The sequence below is a fragment of the Ostrinia nubilalis genome, chromosome 21 (genome assembly GCF_963855985.1).
Source record: "Ostrinia nubilalis chromosome 21, ilOstNubi1.1, whole genome shotgun sequence".
Lineage (NCBI taxonomy): Eukaryota > Metazoa > Arthropoda > Insecta > Lepidoptera > Crambidae > Ostrinia > Ostrinia nubilalis.
In genome coordinates, this window is record NC_087108.1 from 7,216,542 (window position 1) to 7,232,910 (window position 16,369).

Below are 16,369 nucleotides of genomic sequence, written 5' to 3' on the forward strand. Positions count from 1 at the left end.
GCTAGCTGGCGCTGTGTGAAATTGTCCAAAGATTTATTTATTTATTTATGTATTTATTACATGCATTTAATATCCCTGAATAAAACAGCATAATCCACCAGTTTGTGATTGCCCCATACTTTCTATCGATATGTATCTGATTTGTATCGATTATTATAATCAGGAGTCGGATTGCAGCGATCCTATCATTACTTCGGCATGCGGAACCGCGTTGTATCATCTCTGACCAATGTTTATTGAATGGTATATATTTCAGCATTAAATATTGATCAGGAACTATCAATAACGATTAACTGGACCCATGGATGAGTTGATAGTAAAACTGGTTCTGAATTATAGTCCCACTGGTTTAATCTGTTCGGTTGGCAGCATTACTTAACCACTCAGGTATCATTGCTACCAACGTTGAGCAAAATGCGTCGGTGGATTTTGTATTTGCATACTAGCTTTCTCGCCTGTCGTCCCGTGCGTTTTGCTACAAAAAGACTGGCTTATTCCTACTGGTGTTGTGTTAACTGAAGCGTTGCATCGGTAAAAGTTTCTACTATTAGGTACTCATTCTTAATTAACCGAGCGATTAGGAGACTTGGAATGTTATATTTTAAACTGAAATACAATATTGTTATCTTTGTGTAATTTATTATAAGGTTCCCTTTAAAGGTAAAAAAAGGTTGTAAGGTCCTTTTAATTTAAGTAACAAATCTCATCAAAAGATGAGTGATTCTAAGGCTGAGTTGCACCACCTTTTTTTAACCGTAACAATAACAATAACCGGTGCTGTTTGTTTGGAGTTTGACAGATTTTTTGACGTATGTGAAAGTTAAAGTAAGATAGTGCAACCCACCCTAAGAATAAAAGTATCCAAGGTTTACCCAAGGGTTACTCACATGACTCACATCACATTAGTTTTCTACCAGTGAAACCGAAAGTCATATCAAAATTTGTAGATAACTATATTATCTCTCCAGGTTCTCATTATATTAAAAAGTCTACTTTCTTTGTTCCAGAAACCCAAAGATGACATAAGAGCCCATCCAAAATGGCGTTGCGACTAAAGAAAGACATAAAGAAAGCGTCATACTATGTGTGGTTCCTGGGTGCGCAGGAGTCACGAGGGTTGCGCGGCGAGGAGTTCGCCCTCCCAGCCATAAGGCTGCTGGAAGAGAGGGCCCGGGACTTGGAGCCGTTCAAAGTCACCTTACAGGTATGAGTTATAAGGTCGCTTTTCCATAAAACCCCTAAGACTTGACCTGAATAAGGTTTTATTAGAGCTCAAGCAGTATCCAGAGCCTTCCCGGGCTTGGGGTCATTCAAAGTCCACTCTACAGGTATGAGGGATAAGGTTGCTTTTCCAAGAGACCCATAAAGAAGACGTCGTACTATGAGTGGTTCCTGGGTGCGTAGGAGTCACGAGTGTTGCGCGGCGAGGAGTTTGCCCTCCCAGCCATAAGGCTGCTGGAAGAGAGGGCCCGGGACTTGGAGCCGTTCAAAGTCACCCTACAGGTATGAGTAATAAAATCGCTTTTCCATAAAACCCATAAGACTTGGCCTGAGTAAGGTTTTATTAGAGATCAAGCAGTTTCTTAATCCCGCCTGCGCTTGGAGATTCAAAGTCCATCGCACAGATATGAGTGTATTTAAATCAAACATTGAAAATAGACTTGGCCTAAGTCCTTGCTGAAAATCAGTGTCGTGGCATCTTTGTCACGACTAATGCTGAGTCAGGGACCTTTTTGGCACAGGGCACTTAAAATCTATTTTATTTTTCTTTTTTGTTTTTTCTATGTTTTAATCTTGTATTGTGCCTATATCATGTATTGTGTATTGTGCCAAATAAATAATATTCTATTCTATTCTATTCGATTCTAAGTAAGAAGAAGTAAGGCCGCAGGTCCTGTAACATAGGAGTATTAGGAGTTGCAATGAACAAGACGAGAGTTGAGAGTAAGAAGTTTTAAAGATCCCCAAGCGATAGATCTTTCACATTGCTGATTTTCATTAATAGAGCCCGTTTTCTAAGTAGGCACTCGAAATCGCTAAAAACCTTGCTCAATCATCCGCAGACTCAATTACTTAGCTAGTAAGTAATCGCTTCAGGAAAAGTGCAACCACGATAGTTAGCAACTTCAAATTAATACAAACATCTCACCGGAAAAGGGCTGGTGAAAGTAATTTAGTGTATTATTTGATTTACGATACCACGGCACCTCTGACGTAAGATCCGCGAACTTCCTGTGCTTCTGATATTTCTAATTGAATTATGTTCGGTTTGGGGTCATGTGCCCAGTAATACGGTTATGTAAGTGAAGAGCCTTCGATGTGTTAGGTAAGAATTAGAAGGTAAACAGGTTGCACAGTTCATGTGATAGGAAGTGTTATGTGGAACAGTTCTGTTATGATCAGGGCGTATTGCGAGGAAATAGAATTCCTGTTCGAAATCACTTAGGCTGAGTTGCACCACCTATTAACCGTAAATATAAAGATAACTGGTGTATTTACCCGACTGCGCTAGAAGGAGGGTTTTTTTTTGTATGGAGTTTGACAGATTATTGACGTTTGTAATAGTTAAAATAAGATGGTGCAATCCAACTTTAAATTCGTTTTAATTGTTGCAGTTTTAAGCTCATCGCAGTCACACATGATCACCACTAAGTAAAAAAGGAAACGCGCGAATAGATTTGTATTAAATGGTTAACTTAGTTAATAAAAATATAATGGATTTTCGTTCTGAAAAGGCGAGTAAAGTAAGTAAACTGCCATCTTAGATTGCCTTCCTTTACATATAGAATACTGCAGTCAAATACCTGCATTAGTGACAGACATAAAAACAGAATTACATTCTGGTTTATTAACTATTCAGGTTCTGCTGGTAAATTTAAGCCTCTTCCTGTGCAAATCGAAAAGCCTATGGGCAGGTAAAAGCCTGAGCATTAAAGTTTACAGTCTAGTAGATTCCAGTACAAGTAGAGTCTAGTACTCGTAGAGTCCAGAATATAGTAACGAGTTGATCTACCATCCGGCAAGCGATGACAGTATAAACGAAACTGTCAGGAACCGTTAATGTATCGATAAAAGTAGTGGTGAATGTTTTGGCTTATCGATAAACTGGGCAACAGATTAAATAAGAAGCGGTTGCCGCTATCCATGTATCGATAAAAGGCTAGAACTGACTGACTTGAAAACATCTTGAAAGGTAGAGCAAATCTTTCTATTTAGATTTATGAACCTGACTTAAAGCATTGATTAAGTTGACGTATGTTAGTGCATAATCATGTTATAGTATTGACAGAAGTCAAATTACGACACAAACTGGTTTGATCCTGTGTCACAGAATAAGTAATAGTACAGGTACAGAAGGATTACTCCGCAAGACGATTTAAATAAATGCGAGTCTTGCTACGACGCGATACAGTGGAATTCAGCTCGCACAGCACTACGTACCTACAATTTTATTCACCTACAAGTTTTGTCTCTTTCTATCGCGTGCCTCTGAACTCTTCTTACGCTGTTAGGGTTGCTGTCTAGTGAAAAAATAATTAATCTAGGTACTTATTTGTAATGAGGTACGTATGTAGGTAAGTATGCATTCATTATGGAAAACCTTGGGAGAGGCCTTTGTCCAGCAGTGGACGTCATTTGGCTGAAACGAACGAACGAATTCTGAGCAGTAGTCATGGTAGGTTAGGTTCCTATACTATCCTAAGAATTATTGATTACCTACATGGCCAACATACCTTTCAGCATCTTTGGGAAGCGAAAAAAAAGATAAATCCGGTAGATTTATTTTCGAATTTAAACACTCGAACGCCGCACAATAACATTTCTTTCTCTTTATGTCCATTTTTAAATAATACTTCGATCATAGAATTAGGTACTACAACGCACGCCAGCGTCCTGACGGGCGCGCGCGTGACACTCGACTGATATAATACCCGCCGGCGGGGCGCTTCGCTGTAGGTAATTATCGGATGTACCGCGCGGAGTGAGCCAGGCCTGCCTGTGTGGTGTGTATAGTATAGCCATTCATGTATGACATAGAGTGACTGCCACTAGCCCTGCTACATTTTGGTCGCCTGCTATATCCAAACCCACTTGTTTTAGTAGGTACGAAATATTTGCCATATTGTCGACTTTCACCCATTTGCGTTGGCTATCGATATTATCGATAGTTGTTAACAAACAACACTAGTAACAAGTGGTAAAACAAGATGTCGGTCTGTAAATAAAATACGAAGTGCCCGGAAAACTTTCAACCGTTTAACTCGATAAGTTGGGTAACAATATTGAGCACTAACTCGTATATTATCTGCTATGTTAGTTAGCAGTAACTATGTAATAGAACGTAACATTATTTATTTACTGGTCGAGTCACGTAACTACATATATTATTTAAACAATAATTTTGGTTTAAATTTAAAAAGCACTTGTCTTAGTTACGAATCACTGAGTAATTTTAATGAATTTAAAAGTTTCATAAATCAAGTATTGATTTTCGTAATGTATGAAATAGAAAATGTATAAGGTAGTTTTGTTACAGTTTCTCAACTTTAGGGCAAGTATGCAACGACCAAAGACGCTTAATTTAAGTAGGTACACCCAAGATTCGGCTCTGATTTCTGCTTGGTCCAAAGGTTGATTGGGTTTGTTATTCATCTATCATTCACTTTGCACTAGAACTCAATCGATATCGATTAGTTATTTTGATGATCTCAAACTAACTTTGTTCCCAGGTGTCCCACAAAGGACTGAAGATCATCCAGAATGTGACGGCGAAAGGAAAACAGCAGACGATCAAGCACTTCATACCTCACGGCAGCATCACCAGCGCAGCGGTGCAGGGAGACGTGGTGGCGTGTGTGCTACTGCTGTATAACCCGCTCACAGGCTGTCCTGTACACGTACATGCTTACAGGTAAATACATACGCGTATACGTACTAATTATAAATTATACACGAGTGTACATACACCTGTCACAAATCTAGCTGAAAACCCAAGAGCTAGATTGACCCGACACTATACCAAAGATATCCCGGACGTCAGCCTGTACGAGATTAGAATGGCTCTCAAACAGCTGAAAAATAACAAGGCACCGAGTGATTATGGAATCACGGCTGAGCTTCTGAAAGCAGAGGACGCCGGTACTAAAGATTCTTCAGGAGCTGTTTGATTCTGTCATCCTTGAGCAAAAAAACGCCTACGGTATGGCACAGTAATGTGGTGATACTCTTCTTCAAAAAAGGCGACAAAACCTTGTTGAAGAATTATAGACCCATCTCACTTCTGAGCCATGTCTACAAGTTGTTTTCGAGAGTCATCGAGAACCGTCTCATTCATGAGCTGTCAACGTCGTTATTTCGTTTTGAAGAACAGGCTAAGGTCATAGATCATACTATTCATACTGCTTCGTTTCATCTTTTTCGAGTAGAGTTTTTCAATGCATAAATTTATTCATCAAATTTTGTTATTATTAAGACATTTTTTATGATAAAGGTACAAACGCAACGATAAGAACGGATTTTTTATTTTTAAATAGCTTAATTTTAACACTATCAAGAACTATGCTACATGGTTCCTTCAAGACTAACCTGATTTCCACTAAGCAAACAATCTTTGGTTCTGTTTAGTTATAAAAATTTTGTAACAATTTTTGCTTAATGGAACCAACCAACATTGGTTCTAGTTTGCATAATTAGTTTAAATAAGTGCTTAGGGACCATGCTGTATAGTTCTTTATAGTTTTTAAAAGTTGGCCAAAGCGGGTTGGTTCCGCAAGTGACAGTGCTGTATCTCTGTTGTTAGTCGTTAAAAATGTACCATAATTTTTTTGAAGATAGAATGCGTTATTTGAGCGCCATCTATGTACTTAACTCAATTTCATTCAAAGTGTGGGTTGGTTCCTGTTTGCATAAATGGGTCCAACTATGTGCTGTTAGGCTCCAGCAGAGTAGTTTAGGACCACTTCCTTAAAATGTCATAAAGAGGGCAAACATAGGATGACACCCTTCCCATGGATGTCTTTAAAGGCGACCAGGGCCTAATATGCATACGCTAGGCCTCACCTGCCCGTCTGGCTAACGTGGAATGTGTACCTGTAATGTCCTGCACTTTGCTCTGGTAAATTAGAGATAGTCGTGCTTCTAGTACAGTAGAGATTAACTTCTTAGGGTTTTTTTATCGGTCAGAGCCTCGGAGGTCTCGCGCAATAAAGACTTTCTTAAGCAGACTTAAATCCTGGTAGCCGAAACTGCGGGCAGGACTAGGGTTTCTGCTCGAGCCTTCTCGAACTCGAGAAAACTCGAGAAATTTGGCTTCATTCGAGACGAGAAAAAAATTACCGGAGCTCGAGAATTCTCGAGTTTCGATTTTGAAGCTTTAATACTCTTGAAATCCTGTTTTCTTAGACAATAGTAAGTTTTTAATTATTTAATAGGTTAACGTTGCTTTAAGACTGGCCTAGTCTTCCTTTTTTAAACTTATTTGATCTCAATCAAAACTAAGTAATAATGTTTATCTACGAGTATGCTATACCTATTTATTATATTGTATGTTTAACTCTGACTGATTAAAAGACCGAAAAATTTGTTAACTGTCTGTTAGGTTAGGTACTCGTGCCTCCTCGTAAAGTTTATTCAAGTCGTTATCCTAAAGAAATTTAAAAAAATATTAAAAAGTGTTTTTTTGTTTATAAAAAAAACTATTTATCGTAATTTTGCTATTTGGACTTGTGTCCTTTGGAAAAAAAAGTGATTCAATTGTAGCTCCAGATTTTTTATTGTTATTTATATTTAAAGTACACGTGACTTTGTGACTTTTGTTCCTTTAGTTAATAACTAAGTTATGATTATTAGTTAATATTAATTATGAAAGAAGATTTCATTTTTTGTTTGTTTCCTTACCAAAATAAGTGGTACTAAATTCTAATATTGATTGTTGTGCATTAAATTAGGTATATTAGATTAAAAAACCTGTGTTTTTATTAAATTTCAACCGATTTTAACAGTTTTAATTAAAAGACTCGAGACCCGAGAAAACTCGAGATTTTCGCCTCGAGAATTCCCGAAACTCGAGAAAAAAAATAGGTCGAGAAATCAGAAACCCTAGGCAGGACCTAGTCTATTTTGGATTGTACATACCTACTTGATGTTATACTCATAAGTAGGTAGAGCAGCAATCAAATCCCGTCTTGCAATGCAAAAAAGAAGACACTACATCAGCGTTGCCAGTTTTTTTTTCCGCCAAGTCGGGACTTTGGTACTTTTTGAGTGAAAATAGCGGGATTCTTCCGTCAGAAGCGGGACATAGTAAAAAAAACGTATATAATCAAAGGTTTTCAAATATGTATCTTTTTATTTGACTTAAAATTACGTTTACGTGACAATCGATAGCAAAAGTAGCCATAGAAAATGTATTTTAACAAAAAAATAATATTTTAAATCAGATTTACTCTATCGTTAAATTCGTCTTTAGAATAAAAAAAAAAGTTTTATTCTTTAAAATAATATGGCGTTTCAAACAATAGTCTGGTGAAGTGAGTGTTTCTCTCCGAAAAGCGGGACCGAGCCTGTCCCGCGCGGGGACATTTAAATTTGATTTAAAATCGGGACGTCCCGCCAAAATCGGGACGTCTGGCAACGCTGCACTACATGCATTAGACTATGTCACCAAATTAATTATGCATGACCAAGCATAGTACGTAAGCATTTATATACTAAAATAGCACAAAGGAAAAAATCACATCGATTGCACAAACACAGTCATCGTCTCTGAAATAAGTGCTAAAAAATATGTAGACACTTGACATTTTCAATGCAATTTGACCTTTGTACGCTGCAAATATCAAGCTCATTTCTGCTTAGCTATGTGCATAGCATAGATATTAGTATTATGTTTAAAAGAATAACTTCGTTAGGTATAACTGATTCACGATGTACGAGTAAGTACGAATGTTTTTGTATTTTTGAGGTATTCCTCGAAGCGCACTTAAACTATTTCTCGAAACGCACATCATACCTTTATGTTGCCCTGGTACTTTTTATTAATCTTAATAAACATAGTTGCGCTTTAAAGAATAACTTAGGTGTATTTCAAAATGGGTGCGCTTCGTATTTTTATACTGAAGGCTGGATCATCAAATATTTAAGTCTCTACTGCAGAAGCACGACCCATTCTTATTTACCCGAAGCAAATGCAGGATCAGGGCTACGCTCTCCACGTTGGGGAGGCTTGATATCGACACGTTTGTCTTTCAGTTGCCTTTTAGGATATCTATTCACGGGAAGAACTGGGACATGTTCGTCAATTCCTTAGATAGTTTAGGGATTTTAGGGCACAGTTAGATAATTGCCTACCTAAAGTGTTGCTACTCACTACACCCATGCTCTATGTATAAGTATGAGAACATACAAACAATACGATATAAGAAAAGATCACAATAAATCCTTGTGATATGATGCGCTCATTTGAAGTCAATTACGTTGTCTAATTGTGTCTTGTTACATTATAGTCCAGTCAAATTAGACATGAACCCTGCAATAATTCGCATACAGCTGAAAATTGGTACGCATGTTCGGAGCACCATTATGAATTAACTGTGAAAAGTCCCCATCGATCCGACATGTGCTAAAAAAAAAAATTCAAGGTCAAACTTAAAAAATACGGGTTTTTGAGATTTTCAGCTAAACGGTAATTTTTATCACAAAAATATGTATGACAAGATTTAAGATTATACTATTATCTATCAAAATTGTCTATACACTTTCTCCTAAGAGTCAACGTTTCTGAGATTTGATGATCAGAAGAGTCAAAAAAGTGTTTTCTTCATAACGGTCTTGCACATAAATCCAATGTGATATCGCCTCGTGCCTCGACTCAGCATTGTATCATGATGTGTTGTCGACGTCGAATATAAAATAATCAACCTTAATGTCGTCTGTCATCTTTAATTATCGAAAAATGGTTGCAACTTTGACGAAGGACTGCACCGTGAGTTTCTAAGATACGAAGTTTTCGTGTTTATTACGTTTAAGAGCTCTTATATGCACACGTCACTACACTACTTCTAACTCTATGGTCACTCTTTTAGCCCGACCAAGTTAGACAGTCCAGGTTATAATAATTCGCATAGAGCTGAAAATTTGTGTGAATGTTGAGAACACCATCCTAAATGAAATGTCAAAAGTCCCCGACGATCCGTCATTTAAAAAAAAAGTTTTCGAAGTCCCAAGTTTTTTGCATTTTTTGGCCAAGTAGTAAACTAATCATAAAAATAGATAAAAAATAATAATAGATCATAAAATTATCTATCAAAATTATCTTTGCCTCTTTTTCCTAAGAGTCACCGATTATGAGGTAGAACGAATCAAAAAGTTAGTTAAGATGTTCTCGTTATATGCACATGTTTCCACAACACCTATGATGGTTATTTGGCGCATTTTTTTTACCAGGTTTCCCCAGTAGGCCTTTTTTAAGATGTATTTGTTATCCTGTTCAATTCAAAACTATTTTAATAGAGTTGAAGTTGTGGACTCGTGGAGTAGTTAACAGAATGCGAATTCTTCAACATTTTGCATCGTTACCACATAAACGGTGACTCTTAGGAAAAAGGGGCAAAGACACTTTTAATAGATAATTTTATGATCTACTACTATTTCTTATCATTTCTTATGATAAGTTTACTGTTTGGCGGAAAAATGCAAAAAACTTGGACTTCGTAATTTTTTTTTTCAAATGACGGATCGTTGGGGACTTTTGACATTTCATTAAAGATGGTGTTCTCAACATTCACACAAATTTTCAGCTCTATGCGAATTATTATAACCTGGATTTTCTGACTTGACCGGGCTAAAAGAGTGACCATAGAGTTACAAGTAGAGTAGTGACGTGTGCATATAAGAGCTCTTAAACCTAATAGACACGAAAACTTCGTATCTTAGAAACTCACGGTGCAGTCCTTCGTCAAAGTTGCACCCATTTTTCGATAATTAAAGATGACAGACGACATTGAGGTTGATCATTTTAGATTCGACGTCGACAACACATCATGATACAATGCTCAGTCTAGGCACGAGGCGATATCACATTGAATTTATGTGTAAGACCGTTATGAAGAAAACACTTTTTTGACTCTTCGGATCATCGAATCTCAGAAACGCTGACTATTAGGAGAAATTGTATAGACAATTTTGATAGATAATTGCATGGTCTTAAACCTTGTCATACATATTTTTGTGATAAATCTTACCGTTTAGCTGAAAATCTCAAAAACCCGTATTTTTTAACTTTTAACATAGAATTTTTTTTTTAGCACATGTCGGATCGATGGGGACTTTTCACAGTTAATTCATAATGGTGCTCCGAACATTCGTACCAATTTTCAGCTGTATGCGAATTATTGCAGGGTTCATGTCTATTTTGACTGGACTAGCCGAGATAAGTGTTAATTTGCAACTTGGATACAATAATTATGGAGATAAACAGTGTCAAGGGGATTCGACATTATTGTTATCATTTAAGTAATATGTGATAGGCCTCCCACTAGGTGGACCAACGATCTGGTGAAGGTCGCGGGAGGTGCCTGGATGCGGGCGGCGCGACCGGTCTTTGTGGAAATCTGTGGGGGAGGCCTTTGTACAGCAGTGGATGTCATTCGGCTGAAACGAACGAATGTGTGATAATGTGTACGAATAGCATTTTTTAAATATTTACACTTAAAGCAGCATTGAGTAGAGTTTGTATCGTCGAAAGTGATTACAGGCAGACTTTTTATAAATTGTGTGCATAACAGTTTTAATAAAGAGGAAAACGGCCACTTTTTCGTACTTTCGTAATAAAAGCTGTAACATTTATGCAATTACTAAAAAAAACTACAAGGTTTGGTATTAAACAACACCTTAATTTATCAAGAATATTAAGCTATAATGTTTGATGAAAATGTGTTCACATAACTTCACTCTTATTTCGTTACGCTAATCTACTTTACGCACAACATAAATTACATTTCTGATTAACTATTAACGTTCGCGTTTACTTCAAAACAAAACACTAACTAAGGCTGAGTTGCACCACCTAAATTTGACCGTAACTTTAACGATAACCGGTGGATTTTGTATAGAGTTTGATAGATTTTTGACGTTTGTCAAAGTTAAAGTAAGATGGTGGAACCTAGCCTACGTTATAAACAAAAGCTTCGTTCCCAGCTGACATTTATCTGTGCGTGATGCAACGAAATACTTCGGCCGGTGCATCCAAAGATGTAGCAACTGAGAATTTTGTAATTAGCTGAGAATTCAAACGCCGATTTAGTTCGCAGGTGTTGAATTAATGCACAATTCAATAGTTGTTATGGCCTAAGTATTTGTGAATTACAATAATTGGTGGTTCAATTGATTTTGATCCGTGAAATAGAAACGGAGCAAGGAGCTTTTATTTCTTAATGTGCCTGTGTATGTTCAGCTATATTTGTTTTAGTTTCTTAATATGGATGCCTGTGTGCGTAAAAATACATTTTTAAAGTATAGTTAGTTCGTAATAGTTTTGATACAAAATCTGTACTGTGGTTTCGGACTTTCAATCCCACTGGGTACAAATGTTTGCCTATTTATTTATTTATTTAATTAAAATGCAAGTGACCTTACAGATAGAGCTATATCAAGATTTACTTTATTTGGGTCTAGGATTTGACCTATTGGATTGGTATGATAAAAAAATATTTTTAAGTGTTTTTTAGCTTGGCAAGAGAAAAAATCCAAAGTCAATTGTTACTTTTTTTATGGAACAGGAGGCCAACGAGCTACTTTTCATTATTCTATTCAATTGTCTTACATATTGGGGATGTCACTCTGTAGGCTGGCCACAAAAATGAAGAAGTGTAGAATCGTATATTGAAGTAGCAAACAATGTCAATTTTAAATTTAGAACAGTCTATTTTATGGTGAAACAAATGAAGAACGAAACGAAGAACAATATGCAGATAATGCAGATATTACAAACTTATTGAATCTATGGGAAAGGCTGCGACGGTGTAGCAAACTGTGGCATATCACGTTCGATGCGCCCGCGCCGCCTAACGGGGACTCCGCAAGAATCCGTGACAAGGTCTACGGGTAACCACTTCCCGTGCCATCATGGGACATGTTTGACGCACAATGACATTATTATTAATAATATTGGAAAGACATGGACTAAATTCGACTCTATACATTCTTTAATTATTAAGTGTAATGATATGATATTGACTTCAATGATATAAATGTAACAATGTGTGGTTTCATAATAGTACATAATGAATTTTTGAGACGAACTAAATGATGAAAACATAAGAAAATGTACGTCGTACGTGCATATGACACATAATATTCATGACTGTTATCAGACAATTAATAGAGCTTTTGCAGCTTTTAAGTAATTAGTTTGTGTGTCGTTTATTTCAGCGATTCTGAAACCATAAAGATACTATCCTACGGATTAAATTATACTAGGATATCTGGGACTTTATCAACTAGTGTTGAAACAGGCTCTAAAATTAATGAAGCCTAGACTTTGTGTGGGTATTCATATAAGTAGATAGCCAGTAAGTAGTCAGCTAAAAATTTCATCAAAAATACATAAATTCGAACATAGAACCTCCTCCTTTTTTGAAGTCGGTTAAAAACAAACCTTTGACATCACGCTGATGCCAAGTCCCTAACGGGTCTTGAATCTATGACAAGGTCTACCTAACCACTTCCCGGGACATTATGCTAAACATTCACACTAATGTATTTTAAATAATAGGCATTATGCCATTTACGCAAGTCATTTTATTACGATTGTCAATTTACTCGTGTTTACCTCAAGCAGTAAAAGATACCTCTGATTTTAGAGTCATAACTAGAAGGCATTAAACTTTTAATACCATTCTTATAATAGTCCAGTCAATGAATGCCTTAACGACGGTGTAGAGAGAAATCCGTGGAACACAATTTCTGACCTCGGGACTTTATTTAGCCTAGTTAGGTGGTGAACATAGCAAAAGTCCCCGCCCTTAGCCCTTGAGCCGGCGGGGAGAGGGGGGTTTAAAGGTATCACTTTTCGGTTTTTCGCTTAATCCTCGGAAACTATGCGTCCTAGTGACATGACTACTATGAACCAAAAAAAGCTTATTAAATTTGCTATAGGTGAGACCGTCAAGTTTTTCTATATCTTATATAGTTTTTACGGCATCTGCTCTAGAAGGTCTGTAAAATTGGAAATTTTAATGTTGTCTTACATGTTCCTTTCAGGAGAAAATCGACTAAATCAACATTGAGCAAACACTATAGACATGCGGGAGCATGTTAAGCCCAGTTCCAGGGAGGGGACTGCACCGTGCGTATATTTAGACGAACCAATTAGAGCCACTTTTGACTCCTCATCATTCAAAAACTACTGTGCATTAACACTTCAAATTTGTCTCATGTATTGAGACTTGCAAGATATACATCAGCTTCAAATTTCATAAATATACCTCAAACGGTTATTTAGGTATTGACGTTCAAAAATCGACATTTAGAACACTAAAATCTATCTATCACATGTGAAATGTTAAAATTTACTGTTTTTTTATTTTTTCCTTTGTATTTACATAACTACCTTTCTGGATGCCAAATTTGAACCTTCGAGGTCATCTGGAAGTGGTTAGAATTTGGTCTATAGGTCAGACATGTAAATTTTTGGACGTGAATACCTAAAGAACCGTATGAGGGATATTTATGAAATTTGAAACTGATGTATATCTTGCAAGTCTCAACACATGAACCAAATTTGAAGTGTTAATGAACAGTAGTTTTTGAGTGATGCGGAGTCAAAAGTGGCTCAAAGTAGTTCGTCTAAATATACGCACGGTGCAGTCCCCTCCCTGAAACTAGGCTTAACATGCTCCCGCATGTCTAGTATGATTGCTCAATGTTGATTTAATCGATTTTCTCCTGATGGGAACATGTAAGATAAAAATAAAATTTCCAATAAAACAGACCTTCTAGAGCAGATGCCGCGAAAACTATACAATTTATAGAAAAACTTGTTTATCTCACCTGTAGCAAATTGAATATGCTTTTTTTGGTTCAAAGTAGTCATGTCACTAGGACGCATAGTTTCCAAGGATTAAGCGAAAAACCGAAAAGTGGCACCTTTAAACCCCCCTCTCCCCGCCGGCTCAAGGGCTAAGGGCGGGGACTTTTGCTATGTTCACCTCCTAACTAGTCTAAATAAAGTCCTGAAGTCAGAAATTGTGTTCTACAGTTTTCCATCTATAATGCTTTATTGACTGGACTATAATTAATTATAACTACTTGTTGCTTTATAAATATAGCGTACTTTTACTTTATTATGATTTGGTAGATGACACCACGTATCAATTGAAGTACCTTTACGAGTAATAGGGTGTCGAGCCCCTTAGTGATTTGTAAAATAATCGCCTAATCAAATTACTACCTATTTATTGATTTCTACGCAAAAAACAAAGTTAAGGGAAAGCTCATTTTCGGGTCAAAACGAATTATTTAGTAATTAAATTTTGTGCCATGGGATTTATGCACAATATTAAATTGAATCTTATGTTTTTACTGAGATCTAGTTACACATTGGTGCACGTAAGGCTCTATACTTTAATGGTTGCGTAAAATTAAATAGAACCTAGTTAATTAAACAGAAACATTCATTGCATATTCACTATTATGCATAAATTATTATAATTTACTATATTCTACTTTAAAGCTTACGTCGCTATCTCTAAGATAACATTTGAAGGAGGCTTTTTGATTTAGCTTAGCCTTTCCAGAAATTAGCAATAATATTCTGCCTATCATTATCGCGGTTGTTTGAGTCGTTTTTACGTGATATGACACAGGCATAAAGTTTTCCGCCTTTGCCGGAGATGATAGGGTACGGTTTGCAGAAAAGGTCAAATATACAAAAACATGTAGGGACACGCGGACCTAATTGCATTGGAAACTGCCATCTTAATCGTAAAATTACTATAATACACTGAGTGATCGTGTGCAGTATCTTGGCTATTTTTTGCACATTTTTAATAAACGTCAATTTAGCGACAGTGCAGAGCGCTTATTAAACAAAGTTTACGCATTGCTTTACTACTTCCTCTGCAACCTGACTTTTACGTACCTACTTATCAGTATAATATTATTATTAAAACTAAACCCTACATTTGTTTTGCTGACCGTACATCAGAAAAAAGTAAATGAACCAGAACGGCAGTTAGAAGCAATAACCTGGAATGGGCCCGCTCCTTAACGAGATAGGACCTGCCTGGTAAGGGCGGCCTTTGATTGACGTCCTCTGTTGAAACGACAAGGCCTCCGTCACAAAAGGGCGAGTGGTAAAAAAGAACCCAATAAAGTTATGCCGGTTTTCACCACCAATCCCTAATTTTAAGTGACCCCTTTGAAAACAAAATTTCTGTTGTGTTACCATAGGAGTCACTTATAAATTAAGTATTGATGGTGGTGAAAATAGGTATTAAATTCCTTCAACGTTACATAAGCCATAAACAAACAAATACTACTCCTCCTCCAGACAGAAGCTTATCTACAGCGAGGCATATTAATTCAAATTCTTGTTAGTGTACAGACCCTTTTCAGGGCACTTAAAGACGTCTCAATTATGGCTTGCTTTAGCACCACTCCGGGACAACAAATCGTTTTTTTTTTTTTCATTTCTATATTGACAACTTGACTCTTGTATTATTTGTTAAACCTTAGAAGTCTGACATTCACGACTTGAGCTGAGCAGAGTGAAAAGATCATAGTTGACACTGATACAAGTCGCTATGTTGGGGCACATAATGCCATAATGTTTAAAGTAACACGCAAACCTGTTGACCTTAATCGCATTCTTAGATCTAATAAAAAAACTAATCTACATCTAAGAATTGTACCAAACATTGTATAATACTATCCGAAATGCAAATGACAATATTATTGAATGCTGCGAGCATTTATTTCGAAACAGTTGCGTTATTGTTAATTTAAAATCGAGGGTATAGTTTCAAATAACTTTCTAATGAGTCGTAAGAATACTCATTTCATCTGTTTTCTAGTCCAAAGGTGAGCTAAGCGACCTCTACGGCAAAGACATAGAAACCTATATAGCATCACCGTTGATATTACAACAAAACCACTGGCCCATCGACTGTTTATTGTACAAACATTATTCGTTTTTCCCTTTCACCGCGCAATGGATCACGTATATTTCGTATTTATCACTCATTAGAGTTTGGCGGCATTTTTGACGTTTATTAAAATATGGCGGGTGGACAGATAAAAAATGCAATGACTTTCACCGTCACCTGTCAAAATAAAACAAGGTTTGCTAACAAAGCCGCACGTTTAGGTG

General features: G+C 36.7%; 1 protein-coding gene and 1 long non-coding RNA gene across 3 annotated transcripts in view; both read left to right on the forward strand.

Annotated features, from left to right (window-relative positions):
- The window catches only part of LOC135082247 (uncharacterized), a 75,397-nt gene extending 74,197 nt beyond the window's left edge, over positions 1-1,200 (forward strand). The window contains exon 5 of the long non-coding RNA XR_010259376.1: positions 1,008-1,200. This is a non-coding gene — a long non-coding RNA (uncharacterized LOC135082247). The remainder of the gene's footprint in view (positions 1-1,007) is intronic.
- Positions 1,201-1,386: 186 nt separating this feature from the next.
- The window catches only part of LOC135082232 (nuclear speckle splicing regulatory protein 1-like), a 30,818-nt gene continuing 15,835 nt past the window's right edge, over positions 1,387-16,369 (forward strand). The window contains exons 1-2 of one of the 2 annotated variants that reach the window (XM_063977002.1): positions 1,387-1,503; positions 4,731-4,912. The gene's annotated coding sequence lies outside the window, so the exon portion shown is untranslated. The remainder of the gene's footprint in view (positions 1,504-4,730; positions 4,913-16,369) is intronic. The other variant, XM_063977001.1, reaches the window with a different exon arrangement.